General features: G+C 49.6%; 1 protein-coding gene across 2 annotated transcripts in view; it reads left to right on the top strand.

Moving 5' to 3' along the window:
- Window positions 1-21,136, top strand: part of SULF1 (sulfatase 1) — a 168,433-nt gene that overhangs the window by 74,560 nt on the left and 72,737 nt on the right. The window lies entirely within an intron of this gene.

Here is a 21,136-nt window from a genome sequence, read left to right as displayed (position 1 = left end):
TGTTAAGCGCTTACTGTGTGCCAGGCACTGTATTAGGAACAGGGGTAGCTACAAGATCATCAGGTTGGACGCAGGCCATGTCCCACATGGGTCTCACAGTCTTAATCCCCATTTTACAGATGACATAATGGGGCCCAGAGAAGTGAAGTGACTTGCCCAAGGTCACACAACAGACAAGTGGCAGAGTAGGGACTAGAACAGAGGTCCTTCCGCCTCCCGGGCCCACACTCTATCCATCTGGCTGCACCGTTGTTCCATACTCTCCATCCTTACTAGGCGCTCACTCAGTGAATGCTAACGATGGATTCCTCGGAGCTGGATCTCTGGCCGCCGTCCGCCAGGCAGACGGTGTTGGCTGGGGTCCAGCTTCGTGGCCCTCAGGCTGTTTTTCCACGTGCACACACAGATTTTACGGGGCACCGGCAAACTCCGTAATTACCCGTCTCGCTTATGATCTCAGCCGGGGCCCGGTCGGGACCGAGACCGTTTTGCCACTCCCCGTTTCTATCCCTTTCGTTCCTGAGTGCGGGTGAGTCGGGGAGGTGGTTCACATTTCCTCCCACGGGCCACACCAGCCTCGTTACCGACCATGATCCTCCCGATAGGCAGCATCCGTCCTTAGTCTCCTCAAGCCCCAGGCTCCCGTGCAGGGCGGACGGTTTAGTTCCCGCCTTGGGGGTCCAAGTCCCAAGTCCCCAGTGCCAAGCTCACTGTGGGCATGGAATGGGTCTACCGACTCTGTTATATTGTAACAATAATAATAATGGTATTAAGTGCTTACTCTCTGCCAGGCACTGTACTAAGCGCTGGGCTGGATACAAGCAAATCGGGTTGGACAAAGTCCCTGTTCCGCATGGTGCTCTCCCTCTTAATCCCCATTTTCCAGATGAGGTACCTGAGGCCCAGAGAAGTGAAGCGACTTGCCCAAGATTGCACAGCAGACAAGTGGCAGAGCCAGGATTAGAACCTCTGACCTTCTGACTCCCAGGCCCGTGCCTCTATCCACTACATCATGCTGCTTCTCTACTCTCCCAAGCACTTAGTACAGTGCTCTGCACACAGTAAGCGCTCAATTTATACGGTTGAGTGATCGAAGCTCTCCTCCAGCTTCAGCAGGAGAAACGCAGAGTGCTCGCTTTGGGCCGGTAAAGTAGGTATGTCCTTCTTGTGATGTGTCCTTGCACGAGGTGTGATGGCACAGGCCCCGTAACCTCCCTGGTGAAGCCTAGAAGGGATGACTCCTCCTGTTCCCTTTTCCCTATAGTTTCTGTAGGTGGCTTGGAGTCACCCCCTGCAGCCACCCCCGTCTCGTCCGCACCACGGCATTCAGTTCGAGGTCAAGGCCCGTGGACCCTCCCCTGGTTCATTTTTGCCTTCTCAACAGGCCTGGGAGGTGGGTAGTATGGTCCCCCTTTTGCTGTTGAGGAAACTGAGGTACAGAGAGGTCATGTGACCTACCCAAGATCCCCACCCCCAGCAAACCGGTGCTTGATCCAGAACAAGTGCCCGAGACTCCATTCTCTTGGCCCTTTAACAATAATAATAATAATGATGGTATTTGTTAAGGGCTTCCTATGTGCCAGGCATCATACTTAGCACTAGAGTGGATACAAGCAAATCGGGTTGGACATAGTCCCTGTCCCACGTGGGGCTCATAGTCTCAAACCCCATTTTACAGATGAGGAAACTGAGATAAAGAGAAGTGACTTGTGCTTTGCCCATATTCCTCCCAGATCTGGAACATATAGGATTGATTTTCCCCCCTCCAATACGTGGGAAGAATAAGTGGGGGGACCGGTTGGCTCCCATGATTCCCCTGGAAGCACCAGGGAGGAAGAGGAGGGGGATTTGGAAGCGCCGGAGTCCTTGGCCCTGCCAAAGTCCAGAGGGCAAACCGTGCATCCGGTTGGCTGTTTTGGCCGTGTCCACCTGATGTCCTGGAACGGGCTCCAGGAGGCCCAGAGAAATGGCACACTCTGTGCCGTCATCTCTGGCTGTCACGGCAACCTGGGAAGTAGAGGGGACCGGGCCAGCTGTGGCTTTGGTTTCCAAACAATAGAACCTAGGCCCTGTGCTATTACTGTTTAAATTCGATTTTCACGGAAAATTGAGACAATATCATATTTTTTTATCCCGTGCGTTCTGCTGTATTATATTTGTCAGCTGTGGAATCGGTTCAGAAAACCATTTTCGGTGGAACGCAGAGCAAGTCAAGGCAGTGCCTTCCCAAATGAATTTCCACCGCATTAGGATTCATACATATACCGTTTTCAGTCTTCCAAGGAATTCAGTATTGTAGAATTTTCTATCTAGACCCTCTAGAAACAAACCCAACCAGACCTAGTTGTCGACCTGGCCTCCCCTGCCCATTTGTCCCAGGGAATGTGTCTGTTTATGGTTGTATTGTCCTCTTCCAAGCACTTAGTACAGTGCTCAACACACCGTAAGAGCTCAATAACTACGACTGACTGACTTAATTAGAGCTAACGAGGTTGTTGCCGGAGATCTCAAAATGTTTTACTTTGTCCCCACCTGATGGAAGATGGGCAGAGTGAGGATACCGGCTGGATGATATCTTCTCATTCTAGGGGCTGGAGATGTCTCTCCACCAGCTGGGTGAGTCTCTGGGAGAGGTCTCTCCCCACAGAGACTAGTAGCCCCCTCTGCCCTGTGCCATGACTTCCCTGGGTAGCCACATGCACTCATGATTGGTAATTAATGAACAATAATAATAATAATAAGGATATTTGTTCAGCACTCCCTATGTGCCAGGCACTGTACTAAGCACTGGGGTGGATACAAGTAAATCGTGTTGGACACGGTCCCTGTTCCCACATGGGACTCACAGTCTTAATCCCCATTTTACAGATTAGGTAACTGAAGTACAGAGAGGTTAAGTGACTTGCCCAAGGCCACAAGCAGACAAGTGGTGGAGCCAGAATTAGAACCCCTGACCTTCTATCAGGCCCGTGCTCTATCCACTACCCTTGCTGCCCCGCCGGATCACACCTGACTGTTTTCTCGGCAAACAGCTTTCCCTTTGAAAGCCAGGCTAGGTGGCTGTCTTCACACCCCATAAATTCCGTGGGCTCAGGAGGGCTTTGGGCAGGGTGCAGCATCCCTGTTAAATCCCAGCGGGAAGAAGACCGGGTGGGAATTGGAAAGTAAATCATCATGGAGGCGATAGGAGATTTAAGGAGAGAGATAGGAGATTTATAAAGGGAGAGAGCCACATTGCCCAAAAGCTCAGTGCTACTTTTCTGCTGGTCAGGGAAGGGCCTGTTGAACAATTAAGCATCTTCCCCATTCTCTGCAAATGGGATGTGAAGTTCCTCTCCTTTCCCACTCTTTGGATCCCTGCGTGGCCGATGTGAGCAGACGCGAGATAGAAATGCAGGTGGAAGCCTCGCTCAGGGATCACAGTCAATCGGAAGACAGATAACATTTATTGAGTGCCTTCTGGGTGCAGAGTACTGTACTGAACGCTTGGGAGAGAACAGTGGAGTTAGAAGACATCATCCCTGCCCTCAAAGAGCTTCCAGTCGAATGGGATAGATGGAACCAAAATAGGTCACAGAGAGGAGGAGGAAGATGAGGATGGAGGATTGGATATCTCCCTGCAGGTGATTCCCACGATCCAGCTGACCTCTCTCCTTCTCTGCAGTCTCGCGTTTCTTCCTGCCTTCAGGACGTCTCTACCTGGATGTCCTGCCGACACTTCAAACTAACGTCCGAAGCAGAATTCCCTATCTTCCCACCCAACCCTGTCCTCCCCATGTCTGTCCCCCTCACTGTAGACAATACCACCATCCTCCCTATTTCACAACCCCATAACCTTGGTTTTGTCCTCAACTCATCTCTCTCATTCCACCCACATATTCAGTCTGTCACCAAATCCTGTCAGTTCTACCTTCACAGCACTGCTAACATCCGCCCTTTCTTCTCCTAGCAAACTGCTACTATGCTAATCCAAGCACTTGTCATACCCCGCCTTTACTAGAGCGGCTGCCTTCTTTCTGACCTCCCTGCCTCCTGTCTCTTCCCCACTCCAGCCCATACTTCACTTGGCTGCGTGGTGCATTTTTCAAAAAACACATTCAGCCCACGACTCCCCACTGCTCAAGAACCTCCAGCGGTTGCCCATCCACCTCCGCATCAAACAGAAGCTCCTTACCACTGGTTTACCTCTCGCCCACTCTATCTTACCTCACTGATTTCCTGTTATAGCTCAGGCCGCACACTTAGCTCCTCTAGCTTCTACCGACACCCTGTGCCCTGATCTCATCCATCTCACCTCCAACCCCTTTCCTACATCCTCCCCTTAGCCTGCAACTCCCTCCTTATATGCCAGACAACTACTCTTCCCACCTTCAACTCCTTAGTGTGGTCCCATCTTCTCTAAGAGGCCTTTCCCGATTATCCCCTCCTTTCCCCTGGCTCCCTCTCCTTTCTGCATTTTCTACGCCCTTGGATCTGTGACGTTTGGGCATTTGATATGCACCCCATCCTCAACCCCACAGCACTTACCTACATATCCATAATTCGTATATTAAAAGTGATTTACATAAATGTCTGTCCCCCCCTCTGGGCTGTGAATTCATTGTGGGCAGGGAACGAATCTCTTAACTCTATTGTATTGTCCCAAATGCTTAGTATTCAGCACACAGTGAGCACTCAATAAATACCTTTTGTGATGATGATACGTAGCTCTCTAAACTGTAAGCTCACCTCTAGAAGATGGGGAGAGTCGTGGTCCGGCAGACAAATATTAATAATAATTATGTATTTGTTAAGCACTTACTATGTGCCAAGCACTGAACTAAGCGCTGGGGTCAGTACAAGCAAATCGGGTTGGACACAGTCCCTGTCCCACATAGGGCTCTCAGCCTCAATCCCCATTTTACAGATCAGGTAACTGAGGCACAGAGAAGTGAAGCGACTTGCCCGAGGTCACACAGCGGACACATGGAGGAGCCAGGATTAGAATCCAGGCCCTTCTGGCTGCCAGTCCCAAGCTCTATCCACTACGCCATGCTGCTTCTCTGTTCTAAGAGAAGCTGCACTGTACTAAGCGCTTGGGAGAGTGCAATGGAACAGAGTTGGTGGACACGTTCCCCTTTCTCATTGGTCCGTCGGTGATTGGATTTAGTGCTGGATGACAAAATGGGAAGCCGTCGGTAAGATAGCATTCTGGGGGTTGACATGAAGGGGGCTTTCTAGTCCATTTTCCCCGCGGGACTTCCAGCGAGCAAAGGAAGTCATTGAAAAATTATCTCCCGATTCCGAAAATGTGGGTCCATGTTGCTCCCCGCTGCCCAGCGTATGTTGGGCGGGAGAAAGGGGCCGGTGTTTAGGAAGTAGACCCGGCGTGCCCAGGACAGACTTTTTTTTCCTGCTGCTGTGGGTTCTTTTCCATCAGTGTTGAGGTGGAAAGAGCCAGAGAGGGCACTCACCCGAACAATACCACATGCCCCATTTGTGTCTTCAAGCAAGTTGAAACCAGAGTGTAGCTTCAGCAATTAACAGATTAAGATCGAGGCTCAGACTTCTCACATCAGAAATTACAGGGAAAATTACAGGTCTCTAAAGAAGGAAAGGCTTCTTCTAAAGGTGTGCAAAGTAGTGGGGGGGACGGGCAAGGGAAAGGATCTTGCGAGTCTCATCTGAATCTTTGGCAAAATTACCTGCATTCGATTATCTAGAGGGCTTAGCGCTTTGGAACTTATTTTCTGTGACCGGAGGCCCACGAAAATAGCACGTTTCAGTTTTAGAAAGAAGAGAGGCACGTTCGCTGGCTGCTCAGATGGAATGGATAAGAGCTGGTGGGAAGTGTGGGGAGTGCTGGAAGTTTTTCAAAGTTCTGTCTCCCCCTCTAAACCGTAAGCTACTTGAGAGCAGGGATCATGTCTACCAACTCTTATATTACACTCTCCCAATCATTTAGTAGTGCCCTGTGCACAGTAAGTGCTCAATTAATATCATTGATTGATAATTTATAGCTTTGGAGCATTAGAAGTCTATGTACAATTGATAATCACGATGATAATAATAACGTATTTGTAAATGCTTACGTCTGCCAACCGTTCTAAGTCCTGGGGAAGGTACAAGATAATCAGGTTGTCCACATTCCCTGTCCCACATGAAACTTGCTGATCTCCACTACAACCCAACCTGGACATTTCACTCTTCTAACGCCATCCTACACTCACTGTGCCTCAGTCTCGTCTCCCTCGCTACCGACCCCTTACCCCCGCCCTCCCTCTGGCCTGGAACTCCCTTCCCATTCATATATGACAGACTACCGCTCTTCCCGGCCTCAGACTCGAACAGACATTAATATAAATAATTCCTCTGGCTAATGCCCGCTATCAGAATTCTGTGGACAAAAGACAGAGATCTGATGAAATCCAGCCATGTGCAGAGAGCTAGCCCCTCACCACCGTGTCTTGGACTAACACGCCAGTGCCTCGGGGTTGAAAGCAACAAGGTTGAACTCATTGCTTCCGGGATCTGAGTAAAGGGAGGGGAGGTGGGTGGTAAAACAGAGCCGGCTCAGATTCAGGCGAGATTTCAGGATCGGAAAAGGCTTCCAAAACAAAAGGCCTAAATCGAAACCCTTCAGTGACTCTTAGCCACATTAAATTAGGCCAAGAGACGGGCCCCGGCGCGGTTGGCCAGCTCTTGGTTTTACGACGCGAGCACGTCCATAAATCTCAAAAAGTAAACCGATCGAAAACGTTGGCTCCCTGAAGGGAAAATGATAAAAGAGTCCAGGATTCCGCCTAGATGGACGGTGGTTTCCCTCAGAACCTGAGGCGGGGATCGCTCCGCCTGTTTTGTGTTACAGGCGCTCTGGCCGAATTTCTCTGCTCTGTGTAGTGGTTCCCGAATTGCCGCGATCCATTTCTGTCAGCTTTCTCCAGGAGCCCCGAGTCACATCCTCTCTCTCTTTCCCTCCTTCCCGGGTCCTTGTAGAACAAACCTTCTCTGGGAACCTGTTTCATGTATGGCTTTCCTTTCGTCTTCTCCCTGTCCCTTCTGCATCTCCCCGACTTGCTCCCTTCATTCGTTCCCCCCTCCCAACCCCAAAGCACTTACGTCCATATCCGTCATTAATTGGTTTCTATTAATGTCTGTCACCTCCCCTCTAGACTGTCAGCTCGTTATGGACGGAGAATATGTCTGTTCATTGTAATATCGTACTCTCCCAAGTGCTTAGCCCAGGGCTCTGCGCATAGTAAGCTCTCATTAAATATGATTGAATTGAATGAATGCTGGGGTTTAATCAATAGTTATCGAGTACCTGCTAGGCGCAGAGCACTGTATTAAGTGCTCCTAACTCCCAGCCTTCAAGGAATTGACGGTCTAATTGGTTACTCTACAGCCCAGGCTGCTCTACTCTCTTTTCCCTGGCCTCAGATCCTCCCCCACAGCTTTTCCTTAGTTAATCGCATCTTCCGGCTCTTCTTTGAGATGGGAAGTGGCTGAGAAGTGCATGGCATTCTTCAGTGAACTGGGCATCCAACTTGGCAAGGTCTGGGGAGGGAGAAGAAGCAGAACATAATGTGAAATGAATGTTCTTCCTCTTGGAAGTGATTCAAACGTGGATTTTTCCAGAGAGCGAGAAGCTGTATACGCTAAGGGGTGCCAGTGGATTGGATTTTGCTAGGTACGGACCAGCTTTTCTGACCAGGCTGTTAGTTAAGCTGGGTGGTCCCTCAGGTCTGAAGCGATAGGTTTTGGCTGTCCATCGGGATCTTCTCAAATCTGCTGCCTAGGCCCATACTACGTGGTCTTTTCATTTCGGATTCTTGGTTTGGCCGCCTTTTTCCAGGTGGTTCGCCTCATTTTGCAATTTCTTGCTCATCTTGGGCTTTAGCAGCATGGTGTAGTAGAAAAAGCAAGGGCCTGGGAATCAGGAGACATGGGATCTAATCCTGGCTCCATCACATACCTACTGAATGATCTCGGGCAAGTCACTTCACTACTTTGGGCCTCATTTTCTTCATCTGTAAAATGGGCATCCAATACCCTCTCTCCTTCTACTTAGACTGTGAGCCCCATGTGGGACCTGCTTATCTCGTATCTACCCCAGAGCTTAGTACAGTGATTGAAACATAATAAGCACTTAACAAATTCCACAGTTATTGTTATTAATCTTCCACGGTGAATGGAGAGTTGGCCATGTTTCTGAACATAAGTGGAAATTCTGAGTAGTCATGCGGGAGGGGATGTGGAGTTGAAAATCAGAGCCCAAGGTTCATCTCCTGGAAGCAAGTTGGTAATTAGTCATTAGTTGGTAATGAGTGCTTCTTGTGTGCTTAGCACTGTACTACGCGCTTGGGAGAGTACAATGTAACAGACCCACATGGGAGACAACATAGGGTAGTGGACAGAGCACGGGCCTGGGAGTCAGGAGGTCATGGGTTCTAATGCCGGCTTCGCCACTTGTCTGCTGGGTGGCCTTGGGTAAATCACTTCACTACTCTGTACCTCAGTTCCCTTATCTGTAAACGGGGATTGAGACTGTGAGCCCCACTGGGACAGGGACTGTGTCCAATCCAATTTACTTGTGTTCACCTCCGTGCTTATTACAGTTCCCGGCACATAGTAAGTACTTAATAAATACCACAGTGTGTTGACTCTGAGCCTTCCTGTGAGTGCATTGCTCCAGGGAGGCAGTTAAGCACCTTGGGAGGAGCAAAAAGCTCTCGTGGCCCAAAGGGAATTGTTCAGTGCACGGCAAAACTAACTTGACCCCGGGTGATTCAGAAGAGTCACTGCCCCTCCCCAAGTACCTAACTTCTTTTCCCGGGAAGGAGCTTGGGGCACTGGGAGAATCAAATCCGGGCTCTGTAGTGTTTAGTGTTTCCAGGCATCTCTTGATGGATACTTCTCTGGAGGAGTTTAATCAATAGAACCGGAAAATGAAATAAATCATTTAGAAAAGAAGTGTGGTGGGGAAAGTGTTGAACCAAGTCGAGAGACTGGGATTCAGTCATCCCTCACCGTGACCTGGTTTTAGAGGCTACGCGGCCACGGGCCGTGGTTTTCTTGGCAACTTAGGGAATCCAGCCCTCACAGGCCAGAGGGATCTGGGTAAAGTCGTGTGCAAGAAAGCACCCTGTGATCCCTGACATGATATTGATTCGGATCCCCTGCCCCCAGAGTTTTCCATCTTGTCAGAGCTTTCCCCCCCCCCCCCCAAACCAGACCCAGAAGAAAATCTGCCTCCATTTCATTTTTCTCTGGGAGCCTTGAAACTTCTCTGTTTTTCCTGGCAACGTCGGCGGGTTAAGTAATATCTCTTTCTACTGGCTCATTCGGCAGCCCTCACCCCAGTCTCCCAGGTGAGTTTTAAAAGGAATTTATAGGCATTGCTGGCTGGCTCTCTGAGCATACGTATTGCTGGCTAGTTCTCTCCGTGTACACATTACTGGCTCTCCGAGCACACATATCGCCGGCTGGCTCTCTGAGCAAACATCTCTGGCTGGCACTATGAGCGTATACATTGCTGGCTGGCTCTCTGAACATACGTTTTGCTGGCTGGTTCTCTCCTTGTACACACTGCTGGCTCTCTCCATGTACACACTGCTGGCTAGCTCTCACTGCTGGATGGGTCTCTGCTGGATGGGTCTCTAAGAGAACACATTACTGACACTCTGTCTCTGAACGTACACGTGGCCCACATACTCCCTCTGTCCTGAAATTCCCTCCCCATCTATATTCGTTCAGTAGTATTTATTGAGCGCTTACTATGTGCAGAGCACTGTACTAAGCGCTTGGAATGTACAAATCGGTAACAGAGACAGTCCCTGCCCTTTGACGGGCTTACAGTCTAATCTATATGCGACAGACCACCCTCCTTCCCACCTTCAAAACCTTATTAAAACCTCCAAGAGGCCTTCCCCAGTTATGCCTCCCTTTTCCCTACTCCCTTTCCCTTCTTCATCACCTGTGTACTTGGATGCGTTCCCTTTTAGCACTTGATATTCACCTCACCCTCTGTCCCATAGCACTTTTGAATGTATCTGTAATGGATTTATATTAATGTCTGCCTCCCCCTCTAGGCTGCAAGTTTCTTGTGGGCAGGGACTGTGTCTGTCAAGTCTGTTTCATAGTACTCTCCCAAGTGTTTAGTACAGTGCTCTGCACACGGTGAGCACTCATAAATACTACTGATGGATTGATCAGTCGCCAACTGGTTCTCTGAGAGAACACATTGCTAGCTGGCTCTCTGAGCGTACTCATTGCAGCGTGGCCTAATGGATAGAACACGGGCCTGCGAGCCAGAGGATGTGGGTTCTAATCCCGGCTCTGTCACTTGTCAGCTGTGTGACCTTGGACAAGCCACTTCACTTGTCTGTACCTCAGTTACCTCATCTGTAAAATGGGGATTAAAGCTGTGAGCCCCATATGGGACGGAGACTGTGTCCAACCCTGATTATCTTCTATCTACCCCAGCGCTTAACACAGTGCCTGGCATATAGTAAGCATATAACCAATACCATTAAAAAAAAATTCTGGTCGGCTCTGAGGGTACACATTGCTGACTGGCTCTCGGAGTATACACATTTCTAAAATCCTCTTTCCCCCTTCTGGGCCCTTCTCGACTTTTGAGTGCGTGGCTTTGCCGTGTGCTGCTCTCAGCTAGCCAAATATTATCTTTGGACAAAAAGAGTTTACATTGTTAATAGTCCCCTCTCTCTCCTCACAAATGGCTTTTCCAATCAGTGAGCTTGACAAGGCAGCGATTCCTCGGCTGATTCTCCTAGCCCCTCTATCGCAGCGGGTTGACAGCCCTGTAGATTCTTCCTAAGCCATCCCCCTCATGACCATTCCAAAGCAAAAATATATCAACAACCATGGAAAATTCAGGTCTGAACTTGAACATTCTTCACCTGTCACTTTTTTTTCAAGTTTGCTCCATTTTACCGACATTTTACCGAAAGATCTATATGAATCCGTTCCACTCTCTTTCTCTCATCTCTTCTGCTGAACATGGGAGATGGGGTGAAAGAAGTCACTTGGCCTTTGAGAATTCTGAACAAGTTCCATGTAGCTTTTCCATGACTTCATGCCCTCCCTCCTCCAAGAACCCTTTCCACCAGTTAGCTATCCTCTCCCTGAGAATTTCTCACATTTCATTTGTTCAGTCATATTTATTGAGCGCTTACTGTGTGCAGAGGACTGTACTAAACGCTTGGAAAGTACAATTTGGCAAAAAATAGAGACAACCCCTACCCAACAACGGGCTCTCAGTCTAAAAGGGGGGAGATAGACAGCAGAACAGAACAAAACAAGTAGACAGGCATCAATAACATCAATATAAGTAGATAGAATTATAGATCTATACACATCATTAAAAAAATGAATAAATATATGCATATATACACAAGTGCTGTGGGGCAGGGAGGGGGATAGAGCAGAGGGAGGGAGTCGGGCGATGGGGAGAGGAGAAGGAGCATTTACGTGTCTTTTCATACCCATTCACTGGACTTGTGGCTAGATGTTTATTTCCATTAAACATTCCATGTATTTATTGTGATCCCACTGATCCCACTGTTTGTATTTTTTTTTAATCATATTTGTGAAAACCTTACTATGTGGCAGGCGCTGCACTTAGCAGTGGGATAAATACAAGACAGTTGGGTTGGATACAGTCTCTGTTTCATATAGCGCTCACAGTCTTGATCCCCATTTTACAGAGAAGGGAACTGAGGCACACAGAACTTCAAATGACTGGTCCAAGATCACACAGCAGAAATGTGGAGGAGCCAAGGTTAGAATCTAGGTCCTCTGTCTCCCAGACCCTTGCTCTTTCCACTAGGCTACATAGCTTCTCAGAGGCCATGCTGCTTCCATTGTCTGTCTATCTCATGCTTTTTATGTCTGAATCCATTAGAGTGGAAACTCCTGGAGGGCAGGGATCTTGGCTCATGCTTCTGTTGGACTTTCCCAAGTGCTTCGTACAGTGTGTTGCACTAAGGCATTCAACAAATACCATCATTACAATAATTCCTACTGCTGCAATTAGGGGTCACGTAGGGGTCACCTACTGATGCGTCTCTGGTGCCTCAGAAAATGTGATTGCGATATGATTTTTCCTGGCTCCTTGAGACATCCAATTTTTCCTTTCTCTATATCTGTTTAAGAATAATAATGATAATAGTATTTGTTCAGCACTTACTTTGTGCTAAGCATTGTACTAAGCACTGGGGCAGATAGAAGATAATCTGGTTGGACACAGTCCCTGTCCCACATGGGGGTCACACTCTAAGAAGGAAGGAAGCGGGATTGAATCCCCATTTTACGGATGTGGAAACTGAGGCCCAGAGAAGTTAAGTGACTTACCCAAGGTCACACAGCAGCAGACAAGTGGCAGGATGGGGATTAGAATCCAGGTCCTCTGACTCCCAGGCTCTTTCCACTAGTCCACACTGCTTCCTTTTCCTTCCTCTTTCTGTACCATATCTTTCAGTGCCACCAGATTGGTCTGCTGCAGACTTTCCAGTCAGTCTCTAGTTCCCCGGGATTTGATGACCTTCCTCCTCTCTCAAATTAAGACTGAGTTTAATCATCATCAGTGGTATTTATTGAGTGCCAAGCACTGTACTAAGTACCTGGGAGAGGCCAACACAAGCAAGACACTCAAACACCACCCTCCATGGGCTTAGACTCTAATGGGGGAGACTGAGAGACAAAAGTTGGATGTGCCTGCATGTAGGGGGGATGCTGGGAGGCTGGGGGTAGACACCTTCAGGACAAAGGGAGCCGAAGAACTGCTTAACAGACACGTTCCCTGCCCATAAGTAGCTTACAGTCTAGAGGTCTGGTTGAGCGGGATAGGTGGACACTGGAACAGGTGTGTATTTCCTAGAATAATACTAACTGTGGTATTGGTTAAGAGCTTACTATGCACCAGGCACTGTATTAAGCACTGGGGTGGATACAAGCAAATCAAGTTGAACACTGTTCTTGCCCCACACTGGGCTCTCACAGTCTTAATCCCCATTTTACAAGATAAGGTAACTGAGGCCCAGAGCAGTGAAGTGACTTGCCAAGGTCACACAGCAGACAAGTGGCAGAGCGGAGATTGGAACCCAGGTCCTCTGGACTCCCAGGCCTGTACTCTATCCACTAAGCCATGCTGAAAAGAGATGCACAGTTAAGGAATGTGAATGGGACCGTCTGGACCAAAAACGCTCTCCCCCATTAGACTGCAGACTCCATGAGGATAGGAATTGCGGGTCTTGGTTCTGTCGTGCTCGGCCAAGCGCTCATTACAGAGCACTGGTGCAGGTAGATGGCTCAGACATGCCCGTGATAGAGTGAGGATGATGTGCAACTGTTGATTTTCTCTTCAAGCCGATACCTATTCCTGAGCAGACGAAGTCGTGGCGAGGTGAAGTTTTCATCCGGAGCCTTTGGGTACTTGGTATTCACCCTGAATTAGCCCCACAGAACTTATATCCAGGGGCCTAATGTATTTATTTATGTGAATAGCTGTCTCCCCTTCTAGACTGGAACCACTGTGGGCAGAGAATGTGTCTGCCAACTCTGTTTTATTGTACTTTCCCAGGCACTTAGCACGGGGCTCTGCACATAGTGAGCACTCAATAAATACCATTGTTGGATCGATTGATTCATCTCTCCGGCTGGAGGGAGCCCCAGGATTGTATTATTGCGAAGCAGCATGGCTAGTGGACGAATCATGGGTCTGAGAGTCAGAAGGACTTGGGTTCTAATCCTGACACTTGTCTGCTGTGTGACTGCGGGCAAAATTACTTCACTTCTCTGGACCTCAGTTCCCTCAGCTGTAAATTGGGGATTGAGACTGTGAGCCCCATGTGGGACAGGTACCGTGTCTACCCTCATTTGCTTGTATCTATCCCAGCGCATAGTAAAATGCTGGGACATAATAAATGCTTAACAAATCCCCTCATATATTTATATATATATGTATATACACATATGTGTATATTTACATATATTTATTGGGCCTCCTGGAGGCAAGAAAAACATGGAACTATCTCACCGTAAAACATACCAGAGGTGAACCTCGAGGGACAGGTTCCATTTTCTCAACGACTGACTCAAATTCCTCCTCCCTAATGAAAAGGTAATTACCTGGAACAACTGTGCCTCTTACCCGTCGCTCATAAAGAAAAGAAAGTAGCCCCAGGGAGCTGTAGTCACTTGTTGTTTAATCAGTTCCAAACAAGACTCTTATTTGGGGATTCATCGGAGAACAATTTGATTTTTCCAATAAGGACTGGGTCTTGCTGGCTTTCCTACTGGCTCGGCGGGTAGTTGCGAGGTTTGGCTCTGCTGCTGGGATGCTTGAGGGTCACGTCAGTTGGGGAGGACCAATCAATCCGTGGACTGTAACCTCACTGAGGGCAGGGAATATCGATCGATCATATTTATTGAGTGCTTATTATGGGCAGAGCATTGTACTGAGTACTCGGGAGAGGACAGTATCACAGAGCGAGTAGACGTGTTCCCTGCCCACTAGGAGCTTACAGTCTAGAGGACTACCAACTCTGATGTATTGTGCGCTCCCAAGTGCTTAGTACAGGGCTCTGCACAGACTAATCGCTCATTAAATAACCATTTATTGATTGGGTGCCGAGCTGGGGTTGTGGGGTCCCCCAGCATCTGAGAAGCAGCGTCCTCAGGGGAAAGAGCACGGGCTTGGGTGTCAGAGGATGTGGGTTCTAATCCCACCTCAGAAAGGCAGATGCGGCCCGGCCACTCCGCAATGCAGCCCTTCTGGATTTCTGCACCCCAATCTCGGGGTACCACCGAGAACCCCCTGCTTGCTCTACCCCCGAAAGATGCTCCGTTTGGCATGTTGACTAGAAATTGGCACGTGGTGGGCTCTGGTCATCTGGCATTTCAGCCATTCTTGTGCACATTTGGAAGGGGTCCTTGACGCTAGGGATGGCTGTCAATACCCCGGGAGCGGTGAGGTGACAGGACAGTCACCTCAGGAGTTTGGAGTCAGGGCTCATGAGTTCGAATCCCAGCTCTGCCACTTGTCGGCTGTGTGACTGTGGGCAAGTCACTTAACTTCTCTGTGCCTCAGTTCCCTCATCTGTAAAATGGGGATTAAGACTGTGAACCCCACGTGGGACAACCTGATTCCCCTGTGTCTACCCCAGCGCTTAGAACAGTGCTCGGCACATAGTAAGCGCTTAACAAATACCAACATTATTAGGACAGGCTGTAGGGGAGACCCCTGACCTCCACTGTCACCTCCCCAACCTGGAGTTTTGAAGGTCTCCCTGCTGGCCCAGAACCAGAGGGTTCACAAGGCACATTAGCCGTCGGGAATTAGGGCATATTCTTCCGACGGCACCAGCGCGGGCGACAGGGGATGCGGGGGTAACCTGTGTGGTGAACACCCCAGCCTGAGTTTCCCTTACTGCAGGAATGGCACCCTCTGTGTCGTAGGAGAACGAGACGGGCCAACCGGGCTGTTTCAACCTGGGTCTCGCTGCTCTTGTCGAGAGTTGGCCTCACAGCGTGTTCCCCAAGTGGTTCCTGGGGTTGGATACCCAGTGACTGGTTTCCGGGCTCTCTAGGCGGTCAAAACACGGGGGAAAGGCTCTCCTGAGGTGAGGAGAGAGGCTTGGCTGCTGGATCGTCATGCTGGACAGGCTGGAAAGACTTTCCAGGCTGATGTGGGGCTTGGCCTCTGGCAGGGAAACGTAAGAGGAAGCCTAGCCCTTCCTACATCAAAAAAAAAGAAATTAAGGTATTTGTTAAGCACTTAATATGTGCCAGCCACTGTACTAAGTACTGCAGTAGCTAGAGGATAATCAGATTGGACACAGTCCCTGTCCCCACACAGGTCTCACAGTCTTAATCCCCCTTTTACAGATGAGATAGCTGAAGTCCAGAGAATAATAATAACAATAATTATGGTATTTGTTAAGTGCTTACTATGTGCCAAGCACTGTTCTAAGCACTGGGGTAGATACAAGGTAATCGGGTTGTCCCACATGGGGCTCACAGTCTTAATCCCCATTTTACAGATGAGGTAACTGAGGCACAGAGAGGTTAAGTGGCTTGCCTAAGGTCACACAGCCAGCCAAGTGGCAGAGAAGGGAAGTGACTTGCCTAAGATCACACAGCAAAAGGCCCGCGCTCCGTCCCCTGGGCCACGCTGCTTCTCAGATTCATGGAGTCTCTCTCAAATGTCATAATAGTTTTATGGGCCTGCCCTGAAAAGTCACCATGGCCTGACAAATGAAGTCAATAAAACCTACCCATTTTATAGTCTTTAAATCTTACTGCAGCCTATTGATAGACTTAGATGAATTAATTTGCCATTAAACCTTATCTACATTAGAATACCAAAGCATTTTGAGGTATCACGACCGTTCTTACACTGTTTCAATTATTCACGGTTTATGGAGAAATGACTAGATTTTTCAAGTGAGTGTTGCTATATAACTCGAGTGAGCAGTCCTCAGGTCAGGATGAATGATTCTTGGGTTGTAGAAAGCCCTCACCTTTAGAGCACAGAATGATTTTACTTGGGCAGGTGAGAGCGGGGTCCGGTGCGGTGGATCGCATCTTTACGAAGTGTTTCTGGGCGGGGAACTTGTGAGGTGAGGCCAAGAGTTACTATCTAAAGAGGAAGGAAGAGCCATTCCTCTTTTTTTTTTTTTTTTAATTTGTTATGCGCTTACCATGTACCAGGCACTGTTCTAAGCACAGGTGTAGGTACAAGATACTCAGGTTGGTACACGGTTCCTCCCCCACTTGGGGCTCACAATCTTAATCCCCATTTTCCAGAGGAGGTAACGGAGGCCCAGTGAAGTGACTTGCCCGAGGTCTCACAGCAGACAAGTGGCAGAGTTGGAATTAGAACCCAGGTCCTTCTGACTCGCAGGCCTGGGCTCTGTCCACTGCACCGCTTCTCCCTCCAAGTGGGAGCGGGACCAGCCCTGCGGCCCTGTTTCAGAGGAACAGGAGTCTGTCTCCCCTAGGTAACCCAGCAGGCCCTGCAGCATTCCCAGCCAAAGCCTTAGCTGCCATTCTGGACTCCCTCCTGGGGCCCAGGCCCACGGGCCCTTTCAGGCCTTATTAAGACATTGACATGGGTGTTTCTGGAGGAGTGAAGAAAGCCTTAGAAATTGAAATGAACCTCCTCCAGGATCCCGCCTCTGGCAGCTTCTCCCTCCCGTTGCCCCTCCCCACCCGACTCCCCCTCGGCTCTTTTAATAAAGACTCCAAGCAGCAGGGAGCAGAGAGACCCTGAAATCACCAGAAAATGAAATGTTTCCGCCACATTGAGGTGCATTTAGTCTGAAGACACGGCTTTGGCTGGTCCATTGTTCCCCGGGACCCCCAATATGAAATGGAAAATAGCTTGGGAGTGAAAAGCTAGGAGCTGCCCCTGACTCCCGAGCTGCCTTACCATTCCCAGATGCTCCCTGTCAAAAGGGAAGGGGGAATTTTGAAGCAGTCCCTCGGCCTAAGTGGGCAAGCGGGATAACCGCATCATTGCCACATTTATATCTTACGGTGGACTTTTCCCATGGAAAAGAGGAGATTTCAGAATGTGCTGGATGGGGCTGGGTACACACCTCTGAATCCCGTATGTGCAGAGGGATCTGAGTACACACGTCTGAATCCAATGTGTTCAGTAGGATTTGTGCAAAGGGTTCTGGGTTCATATGTCTGAATTCAGTGGGGGGCAGAGGGATCTGGGTAAATGTGTCTGAATCCGTTGCGTGCAGAGGGATCTGGTACGCACATCTGATTCCAGAGAGTGCAGAGGGATCTGGGTACACATGTCTGAATCCAATGTGTGCAGAGGAATGTGTGCAAAACATTCTGGGTTCATATGTCTGAATTCAGTGGGTGCTAAAGGATCTGGGAACGCACATCTGAATCCAGTGCGTACGGAGGGGACCTGGGTACCTACGTCTGAATCTAGTCAGTGCAGAGGGAACACATGTCTGATTCCAGTGTGTGCAGAGGGATCTGGGTGTACACATCTAATTCCAGTGTGTGCAGAGGGATCTGGGTATACATGTGTGAATCCAGTGTTGGTGCGTTCATTCAATCGTATTTATTGATAATGTATTGTGTGCAGAGCACTATACTTGGGAGGGTACAATATAACAATAAACACACATTCCCGGCCCACAAAGAGGTTATAGTCTAGAGGGGGAGGCAGACATAAATGTAAATAAATAAATTTCAGGTATGTACATAAGTGCTGTGGGGCTGGGCGGCGGGAGTTGAATGAAGGGAGCAAGTGAGGGCCACACAAAAGAGAGAGGGAGAAGAGGAAAGGAGGGCCTAGTCAGGGAAGGCCTCTTGGAGGAGATGGGCCTTCAGTAAGGCTTTGAAGAGGGGAGAGAGTAATTGTCCGTTGGATACGAGGAGGGAAGGTGTTCCGGGCCAGAGGTAGGACGTGGGCGAGAGGTCAGCGGTGATAGACAAGATCGAGGTACGGTGAGAAGGTTGGCATTAGAGGGGCAGTGTGTGAGCCGGGTTATAGTAGGAGAGTAGGGAGGAGAGGTAGGAGGGGCCAAGGTGATTGAGTGCTTTAAAGCCAATGGTGAGAGGTTTTTGTTTGTGGAGGAGGTCGCCTCCTACCCTCTGTGCCTCCTCCAGCTTTCAACACTACCTAGTTCCCGGGTGCCAGGCAGGTTGCCAATGGGACACTCGCCACCCCCTATTAGCCACCTGTGAAATAAAAAAGCATTCCAAAAGGCTCTGGTCTGAGCCAACCCGAAGGGCTAAAAGAAGCGAGAGAATATCTTATCCACTTTCCTCTCTCCCTGTCCCCGACACTGACCCAGAGGGGCAGTAAATTTAGGGGAAGGGGAAAGGTGGGCTTTCCTAGGAGAAAAGCCCAGACTCAGCCCTGCCTGTGGGCACAGAGCAGCTTCAGACTCTTCCTCCCCTGTACCTGACGCCCCACTTCCATCCCGGGCCCCAAGCCACCTGGTCGACCGGAGATTGGTCTGGGCCCCCAGATCTTCCATCTGGTGTAAAAGCAGCCCATCCCAGGATGTATCTTCTCACTGTGCTTCCATCTCACCTGTCTCAGCGCTGACCCCTGGCCTCATCCTGCCTCTGGCCTGGAACACCCTCCCTCCTCAAATCAGTTACAGACAATTACTCTCCCCCACTTCAAAGCCTTACTGAAGGCACATTTCCTTCAAGAAGCCTTCCCAAACTAAGCCCTCTCCCTTTTCTCATCTTCTACTCCCTTCTGCATCACCTGGACTTGCTCCTTTTGCTCTTCTAGCCCCACAGGATTTATATACATATCTGTAATTTATTTCTTTGTATTGATGTCTGTCTCCCCTGCCTCTAAACAGTAAGCTTGTTCTGGGCAGGGAATGTGTCTGTTTATTGTTGTACTGTACTCTCCCAAGGGCTTAGTACAGTGCTCTGCACTAAGTGCCCAGTAAATACGATTGAATGAATGAATGAATGAAATCCCCTCAAATTGTACCCAGGCTGGCTTTCTAGCCTCAGCCCCACCCTTGGCAAGGGGTGCCCGTAGGTACTGGGGTACTTGCAAGTAGGTAGGGGCTTACCCTTCACCAATCTGAGACACGGTGAATCTGGAGTTTTCCGGCTTGCCGAGCGAAAGCAGACCTACCGTGCTCTCCTCTTAAGCCTCCGATTGGAGGTCTTGCCTGTTGGCCCCCCGCCTCCCCCCCTGCAAGTCGACCGCAAGCCCGGACTCTGCTTAGAGATTCCGAATGCGGCCGACACCTGTCGGCGATGCGTCCCCCGGAATGGCTAGAGTTTCTGACCGAAGAACTCCACAAGGTCAGCCACAGGGAAGCGGGCCCAGCAGGAATCCCAAAGAGCGGCTGGCTAAGGTCGGTGTCTACGACCCAGGCGCCTCCCAAGGCAACAGCCTGGTGGGTCGGCCGCCTCGGCGGGGCCTGGGTCGAGCGCTCTGGCTAAAGATGGATCCTGCACAGCTGAAACCTCCCCTCACACTTGGCAGTGCCCTGCACCCCGGCCCACCTGCCCGCTCAATCGATCGTATTTATTGAGTGCTTACTGTGTGCAGAGCACTGTATTAAGTGCTTCGGAGCGTTCAGTGCAACGGAGTCGGTTGACACGTTCCCTGCCCACTACGAATTTAGAGGATAGTGCGTGGGCCTGGGGAGTCAGAAGGTCATGGTTTCTAATCCCGGCTCTGTCACGTGTCTGCTGTGGACTTTGAGCAAGTCACTTTCTCTGTGCCTCAGTTACTTCATCTGTAAAATGGGGATTGTGACTGTGGGACAAGAGCCTGTGTCCGACCAGATTTGCTTGTATCCACCCCAGCGCTTACTACAGTGCTTGGTGCATAGTAAGCACTTAACAAATACCACAAATATTATTATTACATCCTAGAGGGGGAGACAGGCCCGAACATAAATGAATAAATGACGGATGTGGAGATAAGTGCTGTGGGGCTGAGGGATTCTTTCTCTCAAATAAAGAGAACGAATTAGGGCAATATCGAAGGGAGTGGAAGAGGAGGAAATGAGTGCCAGACCCAGCAGACACGTGACTGTCGGAGACGAGACCGAGCGGGAGAAACCGATCCCAGTGCCAAGTACTGTTTTAAGCACTGATGTAGATACAGTCTTCGTCCTCATTTTACGGATGAGGGAACCCAGGGAAGAGAAGTGGCTTGCCCAATCTCACACAGCAGGCATGTGGTGAAGCCGGGATTAGAACCCATGTCCTCTGACTCCCGGGCCCAGGCTCTTTCCATTAGCCCACACTGCTTGAAAGGAATCTGATTAAAGGAATCTCCCAGGACTCGTTGAGCCCTCTGTGAGCACTCAGTACATACGACTGAATGAAGTCCCTGCCATGAGGGAGCTTTATCTCCAGGGGCCAGAAATCCCTTCCACTCGTTTGTTCTTCCATCTTGCTTTTCCCCCATCACAGGATGGAAATTCGGGCTTTCACATGAGATCAAGCTTCTCTGCTTTATCCCACCCCACCCCCAGTTCGGTCCTCCTCCTCCTCCTCTTTGATCGGACTCTGAAATCATCATCCAGGATTAGTGACGTCACTCCAAACCTTTTCCAGATGGCGTCTCAGGTTGGATCAAACAGGTTGGTGGGGCCAGTGTGTGTTTGTT

The sequence above is a fragment of the Ornithorhynchus anatinus genome, chromosome 7 (assembly GCF_004115215.2).
Source record: "Ornithorhynchus anatinus isolate Pmale09 chromosome 7, mOrnAna1.pri.v4, whole genome shotgun sequence".
NCBI lineage: Eukaryota > Metazoa > Chordata > Mammalia > Monotremata > Ornithorhynchidae > Ornithorhynchus > Ornithorhynchus anatinus.
Note: the sequence above shows the minus strand (reverse complement) of the source record. Positions and strands in the feature narration are given on the sequence as shown.